General features: G+C 42.1%; 1 long non-coding RNA gene across 1 annotated transcript; it reads left to right on the top strand.

Moving 5' to 3' along the window:
- Window positions 1-9,359: 9,359 nt before the first annotated feature.
- On the top strand, window positions 9,360-10,155 carry LOC149985234 (uncharacterized). The gene is made up of 2 exons (XR_016490405.1): window positions 9,360-9,445; window positions 9,577-10,155. It is a non-coding gene; the product is annotated as an uncharacterized LOC149985234 (long non-coding RNA).
- The last annotated feature ends 434 nt before the right edge of the window (window positions 10,156-10,589 follow it).

Consider the following 10,589-nt stretch of genomic DNA (forward strand, 5'->3'; position numbering starts at 1 on the left):
GCGCGCCTTTATAATTCGGGAGCAGGGCCTGATTAATGCAGGGGCTTAAAGGGCTGAAGCCCCGGGACCCAGCCCGTAGGGGGCCCTTGAGGCAGAGAAAAATTTAGAAAAAAAATGTTTTACTGCATCCGCCAACCACAGGAGCCCGCTTTCAATGAGTTTAGATAGCCTGCTGCTGCTAATCATCAGCTGTGGGAGGAGAGGAAGTGGGGAGACCCTGCTTTGGTTGGGGACAATAAAAGGCCACTCTTAAATTTGCATTTTTGTCACACAACAAAATGCCTCAGATGTCTCAAGTTTTGAGGGAGCGTACAATTGGCATGCTGACTGCAGGAATGTCCACCAGAGCTGTTAACATAGAATTTGATCTTGATTTATCTACGATTAGCCACCTCCAACGGGATTTTAGAGAAACCATCTCAGGGAAGCTCATCTGCATGCTTGTTGTCCTCACCAGGGTCTTGACCTAACTGAAGATCTGCGTCATAACCAACTTTAAGCAAATGCGCACCTTCAATGGCCTCTGGAACACTGGAGAAGTGTGCTCTTTGTGGATGAATCCCAGTTTCAACTGTACATGTCAGATGGTAGACAGCATGTGTGGGAGAGTGGTTTGCTGATGTCAACTTTGTAAACAGGGTGGTGGTGGGGTTATGGTATGGGCATGCATAAGCTACAGACAACAAACTCAATTGCGTTTTATCATTGGCAATTTGAAAATCCTGAGGCCCATTGTCACGCCATTCATCCGCCGCCATCACCTCATGTTTCAGCACAATAATAAACGGCCCCATGTCGCAAGGATCTGTACAAAATTCCTGGAAGCTGAAAATGTCTCAGTTCTTCCACGGCCTGCATACTCACCACCCACGTTTGGAATGCTCTGGATCGACGTGTGCGACAACGTGTTCCAGTTTCCGCCAATATCCAGCAACTTCGCACAGCCATTGAAGAGGAGTGGGACAACATTCCACAGGCCACAATCAACAGCCTGATCAACTCTAGGACATGTGTCACACTGCATGATGGCAGACAGTAACACCAGATACTGACTGGTTTTCTGATCCACACGCCTACTTTTTTTTATTTTTTATTATTTTTTAAGGTATCTGTGACCAACAGATGCATATCTGTATTCCCAGCCAAATGAAATCCATAGATTAGGGCGTAATTAATTTATTTCAACTGACTGATTTCCTTGTGAACTGTAACTCATAAAAATATTTGTTATTGTTGAATGTTGGTTTAATATTTTTGTTCAAGGGTGGCGCAGTGGTTAAGGGCGCTGTACTGCAGCACCAGCTGTGTCATCAGAGTCCCTGGGTTCGTGCCCAGGCTCTGTCGTAACGGGCCGCGACCGGGAGGTCTGTGAGGCGACGCACAATTGGCCTAGCGTCGTCCGGGTTAGGGAGGGATTGGTCGGTAGGGATCTTCTTGTCTCATCGCGCACCAGTGACTCCTGTGGCAGGCCGGGAGCAGTGTGCGCTAGCCAAAGGTTGCCAGGTGCATGGTGTAGCCTCTGACACATTGGTGCTTCCGGGTTGGATGCGCGTTGTGTTAAGAAGCCGTACGGCTGGTTGGGTTGTGTATCGGAGGACGCATGACATTCAACCTTCAACCTTGCCGGGTCTCTCCCAAGCCCGTACGGGAGTTGTAGCAATGAGACAAGATAGTAGCTACAACAATTGGATACCATGAAATTGGGGAGAATTTGCCCTCTTTCTGGGACTCACCCACAATTCAACAAAAAAAAAATATATATATATATATATTTTTCATTCTCCTGTATTTTTTGTTCATTGTGTTCAAAAATACAGAGAACCTTACGGCGAAGATAGCTGTGTTGCAAGCCCAGCTTCAGACGCAATCGTTAGGCAAGGGTAATTTCAGTGTAGGAAAGGATGAAACAGTGTCTGTGCCACCAGTAAGTACAGATAGTAACGTTAGTATAAATCCCCTCGCACGGTCCCCGCAGCCAGACAACTTTCTCAAGGTTTCTGGAGGGAAATGCTGTAGGAATCCTCAACCGGTGTCGCTCATTCAGCCGACAGAAACTTTCAACCGGTTTTCCCCATTATGCGAGTCGGAGTCTGAGGCCGAGCCTTCTCTTGTCTCTACTCCTCCCGTTATTGGGTCTGAGACGCCGAAGCCTACCACCATTAGCTCTGACAAATTGAAAACCCTAGTCATTGGCGACTCCATTACCCACAGTATTAGACTTAAAACGAATCATCCAGCGATCATACACTGTTTACCAGGGGGCAGGGCTACCGACGTTAAGGCTAATCTGAAGATGGTGCTGGCTAAAGCTAAAACTGGCGAGTGTAGAGAGTATAGAGATATTGTTATCCACTTTGGATAATTGGCCCTCTTTCTGGGACTCACCCACAAACAGGACCAAGTCTGGCCTGCTGAGGAGTGACGGACTCCATCCTAGCTGGAGGGGTGCTCTCATCTTATCTACCAACATAGACAGAGCTCTAACTCCTCTAGCACCACAATGAAATAGTGTGCAGGCCTTTTTGCCAGCCTGCCAGCTTAGTGGAGTCTGCCACTGTGCATCGACCTGGGTTGGGCAAAACTTAACATGGCGGTGTTCGCCTTAGCAATTTCACTAGAATAAAGACCTCCTCCATTCCTGTCATTATTGAAAGAGATCGTGATACCTCACATCTCAAAATAGTGCTACTTAATGTTAGATCCCTTACTTCAAAGGCAATTATAGTCAATGAACTAATCACTGATCATAATCTTGATGTGAGATGGCCTGACTGAAACATGGCTTAAGCCTGATGAATTTACTGTGTTAAATGAGGCCTCACCTCCTGGCTACACTAGTGACCATATCCCCCGTGCATCCCGCAAAGGCGGAGGTGTTGCTAACATTTACGATAGCAAATTTCAATTTACAAAAAAAATATATATGTTTTCGTCTTTTGAGCTTCTAGTCATGAAATCTATGCAGTCTACTCAATCACTTTGTATAGCTACTGTTTACAGGCCTCCGGGGCCATATACAGCGTTCCTCATTGAATGCCCTGAATTCCTATCGGACCTTGTAGTCATAGCAGATAATATTCTAATTTTTGGTGACTTTAATATTCACATATTAATATTCATATTCATATTCATATTCCACAGACCCACTCCAAAAGGCTTTCGGAGCCATCATCGACTCAGTGGGTTTTGTCCAACATGTCTCTGGACCTACTCACTGTCACAGTCATACTCTGGACCTAGTTTTGTTCCATGGAATAAATGTTGTGGAGAGACACTCAAGTGTTTTAGTACTATATCTCTTGACACAATGATGAAAATAATCATGGCCTCTAAACCTTTAAGCTGCATACTGGACCCTATTCCAACTAAACTACTGAAAGAGCTGCTTCCTGTGCTTGGCCCTCCTATGTTGAACATAATAAACGTCTCTCTATCCACCGGATGTGTACCAAACTCACTAAAAGTGGCAGTAATAAAGCCTCTCTTGAAAAAGCCAAACCTTGACCCAGAAAATATAAAAAAGACCAAGGCTCTGCATCTGTCCTCGTGCTCCTAGACTTTAGTGTTGCTTTTGATACCATCGATCACCACATTCTTTTTGAGAGATTGGAAACCCAAATTGGTCTACACGGACAAGTTCTGGCCTGGTTTAGATCTTATCAGTTTGTCAGTTATCAGTTTGTCTCTGTGAATGGCTTGTCCTCACCTTTTGGTGTTCCTCAAGGTTCCGTTTTAGGACCACTATTGTTTTCACAATATATGTTACCTCTTGGGGATGTCATTCGAAAACATAATGTTAACTTTCACTGCTATGCGGATGACACACAGCTGTACATTTCAATGAAACATGGTGAAGCCCCAAAATTGCCCTCGCTAGAAGCCTGTGTTTCAGACATAAGGAAGATGATGACTACAAACGTTCTACTTTTAAACTCGGACAAAACATAGATGCTTGTTCTAGGTCCCAAGAAACAAAGAGGTATTCTGTTGAATCTGACAATTAATCTTAATGGTTGTACAGTCGTCTCAAATAAAACTGTGAAGGACCTTGGCGTTACTCTAGACCCTGATCTCTCTTTTGACGAACATATCAAGACTGTTTCAAGGACAGCTTTTTTCCATCTACTGCAAAAATCAGAAAAATTAATCCATGCTTTTGTTACTTCTAGGTTATTCTACTGCAATGCTCTACTTTCTGGCTACCCGGATAAAGCACTAAATAAACTTCAGTTAGTGCTAAATACGGCTGCTAGAATCCTGACTAGAACCCCAAAATTTGATCATATTACTCCAGTGCTAGCCTCCCTACACTGGCTTCCTGTCAAGGCAAGGGCTGATTTCAAGGTTTTACAGCTAACCTACAAAGCATTACATGGGCTTGCTCCTACCTATCTCTCTGATTTGGTCCTGCCGTACATACCTACATGTATGCTACGGTCACAAGACGCAGGCCTCCTAATTGTCCCTAGAATTTCTAAGCAAACAGCTGGAGGCAGGGCTTTCTCCTATAGAGTTCTATTTGTATGGAATTGTCTGCCTACCCATGTGAGAGACGCAAACTCGTTCTCAACCTTTAAGTCTTTACTGAAGACTCATCTTTTCAGTGGGTCATATGATTGAGTGTAGTCTGGCCCAGGAGTGTGAAGGTGAATGGAAAGGCTCTGGAGCAACGAACCGCCTTTGCTGTCTCTGCCGGGCTGGTTCCTCTCTTTCCACTGGGATTCTATGCCTCTAACCCTATTGCCGGGCTGAGTCACTGGCTTAGTGGTGCTCCTTCATGCCGTCCCTAGGAGGGGTGCGTCACTTGAGTGGGTTGAGTCACTGATGTGATCTTCCTGTCTAGCTTGGCGCCTCCCCTTTGGGTTGTGCCGTGGCGGAGATCTTTGTGGGCTATACTCGACCTTGTCTCAGGATGGTAAGTTGGTGGTTGAAGATATCCCTCTAGTGGTATGGAGGCTGTGCTTTGGCAAAGTGGGTGGGGTTATATCCTTCCTGTTTGGCTCTGTCTGGGGGTATCATCAGATGGGGCCACAGTGTCTCCTGACCCCTCCTGTCTCAGCCTCCAGTATTTATGCTGCAGTAGTTTATGTGTCGGGGGGCTAGGGTCAGTTTGTTATATCTGGAGTACTTCTCCTGTCTTATCCGGTGTCCTGTGTGAATTTAAATATGCTCTCTCTAATTCTCTCTTTGTCTCTTTCTTTCTCTCTCTCGGAGGACCTGAGCCCTAGGACCATGCCTGAGGACTACCTGGCATGATGACTCCTTGCTGTCCTCAGTCCACCTGGCCATGCTGTTGCTCCAGTTTCAACTGTTCTGCCTGCGGCTATGGAATCCTGACCTGTTCACCGGACGTGCTACCGTGTCCCAGACCTATTATTTGACCATGCTGGTCATTTATGAACATTTGAACATCTTGGCCATGTTCTGTTACAATCTCCACCCAGCACAGCCCGAAGAGGACTGACCACCCCTCATAGCCTGGTTCCTCTCTAGGTTTCTTCCTAGATTTTGGCCTTTCTAGGGAGTTTTTTTAGTCAACGTGCTTCAACACCTGCATTGCTTGCTGTTTGGGGTTTAAGGCTGGGTTTCTGTACAGCACTTTGAGATATCAGCTGATGTACGAAGGGCTATATAAATAAATGTTATTTTATTTGAATAAAAAGTACATTATTTTATTTAGGAATCTAGTGAAGTAAAAGTGATCACATGATCTCATCAATATCATGTACCTGTTCTGAAAGGCCCCAGAGTCAGCAACACCACTAAGCAAGGGGCACCATGAAGACCAAGGAGCTCTCCAAACAGGTCAGGGACAAAGTTGTGGAGAAGCACATATCTGAGTTGGGTTATAAAAAAATATCAGAAACATCCCACGGAGCACCATTAAATCCATTATTAAAAATTGGAAAGAATATGGCACCACAACAAACCTGCCAAGAGAGGGCCGCCCACCAAAACTCACTGACCAGGCAAGCAGGGCATTAATCAGACAGGCAACAAAGAGATCAAAGATAACCCTGAAGGAGCTGCAAAGCTCCACGGCAGAGATTGGAGTATCTATCCATAGGACCACCTTAATCCATACACTCCACAGAGTTGGGCTTTACGGAAGAGTGGCCAGAACAAGCCATTGCTTAATGAAAAAAAATAAGCAAACAGGTTTGGTGTTCGCCAATTATGCTCGCTCAACTTATCAGTTTTTGTTGTCTTATTTCTTGTTTGTTTCACAATAAAAAATATTTTGCATCATCCAAGTGGTAGGCATGTTGTGTAAATCTAATAATACAAATCTCCCCAAAATCCATTTTAATTCCAGGTTGTAAGGCAACAAAATAGGAAAAATGCCAAGGGGGTGAATACTTTCACAAGCCACTGTGGTAAAGTACAGATACCCCCGACCCACAAAAAAAAGACGTACTGGTACTTAAAAAGTATTTTTACTTATGTACTTTACACCAATGCTTAAAGCCAACATTGACATTAGCTGCACGGATTTGCATTAAGACAAATTACATGCAGTTTACAAATTCGAACACTGGGAAGTGAGATGTAATCTACACCTTGATTAGGCTGATAGAAATCCTCATTATTTACTTTAATGATTATACATTTTCAATTATTTCTATATAGCCTACACTTTCTCGTTCTGAACTTGACGTAGTTCAGAACGAGTGGGATGGGTGTGACTACATAACAATGAACGCATGGTCAGCTTTTCCCATTTTTGACAGCGCCAACACACCTCCAACATCGGCAAAACATCAGGGTGTTAGTTATCGCCAGGCTAGACCTTAAAGGAGCAATGTAATTAAAACTTGATTTTCCAGATTTTTTATAGGCTATTTCCAGTTACACCAAATTACTTAAGTAAAAATACTTTAAAGTACTACTTAAGTAGTTTTGGGGGGTATATGTACTTCACTATTTATATTTTTGACAACTTTTTATTTTACTTCACTACATTCCTAAATAAAATAATGTTATTTTTACTCCATACATTTTCCCTGACACCCAAAAGTACTCGTTACATTTTGAATACTTAGCAGGACAGAAAATGTTCCAATTTGCACACTTATCAAGACAACATCCCTGGTCATCCCTACTGCCTTTGATCTGGCAGACTCACTAAACATAAGTGCTTTGTTTTTAAATTATGTCTGAGTGTTGGCGTGTGAAAATTGTGCCATCTGGTTTGCTTAATATAAGGATTGTTTTTATTATTCATACTTTTACCTAAGTATAATTTAGCAACTACATTTACTTTTGAAACTTAAATATATTTAAAACCAAATACTTTTAGACTTTTACTCAAGTAGTACTTTACTGGGTGACTTTCACTTTTACTTGAGTCATTTTTTCTTTACTTTTACTCAAGTATGACAATATAGTACTTTTTTCACCATTGGCCATTCCACACTATGAGGTCGAATTAGAGCTGTGAAATCGTGAAAAATACGATAATGGCCTTTTTGTGTAAGAGCTGTTCTAAAAAATTCTTGGCACACGTTATGATGTCACAATGTGATCTGATTATACTAGACCAATGTCTGTTCATGTGGGTAAGGGGGTGGGCTCTAGACCATCTTATCAGCCAATCAGGACTGTGTATGAAAATATCTTCAAACGTGTTTCCTAATGGCCACACATTCAGTTCTGAGCATTTCAAGTACCAAAGGAGGCTCAGGGAAATAAATGGTAAAAAATATTTTCCTGAGTAAAAAAAAATAAAAAAATAAACACACACAGTGATTTATTAGACATAGAGTGATGATTTTTTTTATTTTTACAAAGACTGCATGGGGGCTTTAAAGGCAAAGTTCCTGTGTTAGTGGAAACTGTATTCGCGTTAAACTATGAAAAAGTCGGCTGAGTCAATAGGAAATTGCCTATACATTTCTATCGCGCAATCTGAACGCTTCAGCAATACAGATAGAATAGAGCCCTAGACTATTTTTTTCAGACTTCTAGCTGTGTGGGAACTGGAAAGCATCTCAAAATGTCTTTATAGGCCCATATGAATTCTGTATTAACTCATACCCACTGTATAAAGGCCGTTGTAAAGGAGCTATGAGCTGCTATAAATGGTTAGAGATCCAGAGTGTACAGCATCATTTTTGAAGTGTTGTAAATGACTAATGTGTTAATTCTCTATGATGATATAGAGATTGATATTAGAGAGATTGGAGATATACTGGATGTGAGATGGGTCACCCCACAGACAGTAAAAAGTCTTGTTTTACTGGCCTGTCTCAAATGGTCACTCTGGGCTGTCTCTATTGGTCAGCGGGACTCTCAGCGTATTCTGTTCCTCCAATCACCTCTCTGGCCTTTTTAAACCAGAACCTGGCCTGGTGACATTCAGTAAAACAAGCTGCAAAATGTGACATTTATAAAAAAATGTTTATTGTGAGGTACAGAAGAAAAGTGGCTCCTAGTCCAGTGTCACCATGCCCATTTAAAGCTTTAGTAACAAAACCTCTGTTATGGAGTTGATTTAATGAACTACACTTACATGATGAGTAACCTTGCCTGAAACACACAGTTGACCCAAGTTCAAACCCAGGCAGTCACACCCGTTAGTGTTAGAGCCTGCAGTGATATATGACTTCAGTATGATATCACTTAATGGTAAGATACCCCATTCACACACTCTGACTAAAGACTGTGGATGGGTAGCATCAACATGGATTAACTGTTAAACTGGGTTAAATCAAGGTGTATCTATTAATCTTGAGCCCTGTTTCCATTGGTACTTTGAAGTCAACCCAGGTTCGAATTTGGAAATACATTCGAGCCACCTTGAATTTAACCCTAATTTGGCTAAAATTTTAAGTGTCAGTGGAAACAGGAATTTGTTGCACCAAACTTTAAACCCAGTTTTAAATTAATCCTAGTTAAAGTAAATCCTTTCTCTAATCTAAATTTAGTTTTCACTTTCAACCTAGATTAATTTTAAGCCCGTTGCTCAATTTTTCAATACTTTTTTATACAGTACTAGTCAAAAGTTTGGACACACCTATTCATTCAAGGGTTTTTCTTCATTTTTTACTATTTTCTACATTATAGAATAATAGTGAAGACATCAAAACTATGTTAACACATATGGAATAAAGTATTAACCAAAAAAGTGTTCAACAAATCAAAATATATTTTATATTTGAGAATCTTCAAAGTAGCCACCCTTTGCCTTGATGACAGCTTTGCACACTCTTGGCAAGAGGTATCATAGAGAGTTTTTGGAGTGTGGAAAAAAAGATTCCTGTGCCTACAGGAGGGGCTCCGCAACGAAGATGGGCACTACACTAACAATCATTATCGCAGTGTCAGTTTTGTATAACTTTTGCAAGAGACAAGGAGACGAGTTCCCCGACCGAGTAGGCTGAGGAGGACCTACCTGAAGAGAATGGAGAAGATGGCAACATGCTGCCAATGCAACTGGAATGCTGTAAGGAGAACCTTGATTGAGAACCATTTTGCAGCCTAAGGTGTATATTTTAATAGACAAGTACAATTCCTAATTAGGCTGTCTGTATTAAAATGTATTATTACGACATTGTTATTCTCAATACCATACAGGGTGGAACTGGAAGCACCAAAACACAAGAGTGGGGACAAGACTGGAGGACACCAAATTGCTTGGAAAGCATTGTTTTAATAAATAATTGTTTAAATAACTAAAAAGATCAGCATTCTTTACACAGTGGGCATTTGTTTCCCTGAAGAAGTTTCTGTTCCTGAAATTGCAGTAGCTATTTTTGTAAATTCAGGACCTAAAATGTTTTTCTCACTCCAGCTCTCTCCAAAACACCAATATGAGCTTGGTTCACGTCAGTTCCGGGGTGTTTGCTTGGCCTCTCTGGTGTTTTTGCTGCTGGTGCCATGGCTGGTACAATATCCAGGCAGTGCTGTTATGTCTACTCTTGCTCCCCCTCTCTGGTGCTCGGCAATGCCGGTCTACTAACCATCGGTCCTGGCAACCCATCTTTACGCACACCTGCGTCTCATTATCAGTCACACCTGGACTTCATTACTCCCTGATTACTTACACTTTATATAGCACTCTTTTGTTATCAGTTTAGTTTCCTTGTCTTACATTTCTGTTGTTCTGTATCGTTTTATGTTCGTTATTATTAAACTCACTAACTGCACCACTAACTGACTCCCCATGTCAACATTACAGAATACTACCTCAACAAATGGAAGCAGCAGTTAATCAGGACATCTCCCAGATGGTCAGCAAACGGGGACACCTACTTCGCCAACCCCGAAACCAGCTGGAATAACTGGGGACAGCAATGTGTTTTTATTTGTATGCGAATAACTCATGTCTTAGAGTTAGGTAAAGATCAAACATGGTCCTTTACTCAGGTATAACATGTCACAACATCCTAATCCGACACTGATAATGCACCTGTTTATATATCCTAGATGGGTGCCCCACTAGCGCCATCTCTGGGTTGGCATTATGCCCATTATCTTAACATATGGATGAGGTCCTCCACGTTCAAAATTTCCAGAGGAGTGTCACCTCCAACAAGCGGAGGATTCTCTAATACAAGTTAACCCAGCGAGTCAGCACCCCAGCTCTG

The sequence above is a fragment of the Oncorhynchus mykiss genome, chromosome 2 (genome assembly GCF_057628025.1).
Source record: "Oncorhynchus mykiss isolate SJ-2025 chromosome 2, ASM5762802v1, whole genome shotgun sequence".
Taxonomy (NCBI): Eukaryota; Metazoa; Chordata; class Actinopteri; order Salmoniformes; family Salmonidae; genus Oncorhynchus; species Oncorhynchus mykiss.